The following is a 1,277-nucleotide window of genomic DNA, read 5'->3' as shown; positions in this document are numbered from 1 at the left end:
ACTCAACAAACAGGCACCAAAGGAACCAATGTCAGGCTGGGTATTAAAGTTCAGAAACAGGGTCAGTAACAGAGGGGCCAGGGGAGGGAAACGCACACGCACACACTCGCACGCATGTGCATCATACACAAGCGTGCACTCACACACGTGTGCAGCACACACGCACGCACCCAGACACGTGTGCAGCACACACTCACGCACCCAGACATGTGTGCAGCACACACATGCACGCACCCAGACACGTGTGCAGCACACACACACACGCACCCAGACACGTGTGCAGCACACACACGCACCCAGACAGACACGTGTGCAGCACACGCACACACGCACTCAGACACGTGTGCAGCACACACACGCACGCACCCGGACACGTGTGCAGCACACACACGCATGCACTCAGACACGTGTGCAGCACACACATGCATGCACCCGGACACGTGTGCAGCACACACACACATGCACTCAGACACATGTGCAGCACACATGCACGCACCCAGACACGTGTGCAGCACACACATGCATGCACCCGGACACGTGTGCAGCACACACAAGCATGCACTCACACACATGTGCAGCACACACATGCACGCACCCAGACACGTGTGCAGCACACACACGCTCTCATGCACATGCACCCATGCACTCTGGGAGAGGGACAAACAACGAGGGACAGCACAGCCTCTGCCCTCGGAGACTTCCTGCTGCTCTTGGGTGTTCTGTTCTCTCCTCCTCAGCCACTTGCCCCTGTGAGTAAGAGGCAAGAAGGATGTAGTTACAGGAACAGACACCACGAGCAGAATCACCCAGTTGGGCTCCTGTTAACAAGGCCAGGAGAAGATTGGAAGTAAGACCTGGCTGGGCTCCCAGCCCTGTATTTTGTTCATTAGACTTACTTTCCTCTATTGACGGTGGATCAGGCCTTCTACTGATCACCTGCTGCCTCACTTGAGGCTTCCCTTGCAGATGAGAAGCCTAATTCAGGGACAGGACAGCAGGCTGGCCAGCCAGTCCTGGCAGTCATTCAGATTCAAAAATCATAAGAGAAAATTTATGTACATAGGGCTTATTTGAAAGAGCTGCTAGAAAGTTACTTGTGTCACGTGGATGATGGTTTTTAAATGCCAAGACAATTTAAGTACAAAGTTCTGTTTCGACTAACCCAGTTTGTTACAGGTTTCTGATTTGCTGGTTTGCTCCGATGCGCTTTGGGAACACGGCTGTTCTCGATGTCTAATTTATAGTGGTAAGACAATAATAATAAAGTGCATTTCTCC

Source organism: Otolemur garnettii, unplaced genomic scaffold, assembly GCF_000181295.1.
Source record: "Otolemur garnettii isolate 467f Iridium unplaced genomic scaffold, OtoGar3 scaffold00043, whole genome shotgun sequence".
Lineage (NCBI taxonomy): Eukaryota > Metazoa > Chordata > Mammalia > Primates > Galagidae > Otolemur > Otolemur garnettii.
The sequence above is the reverse complement of the archived record's forward strand: the minus strand, read 5'-3'. Positions refer to the sequence as shown.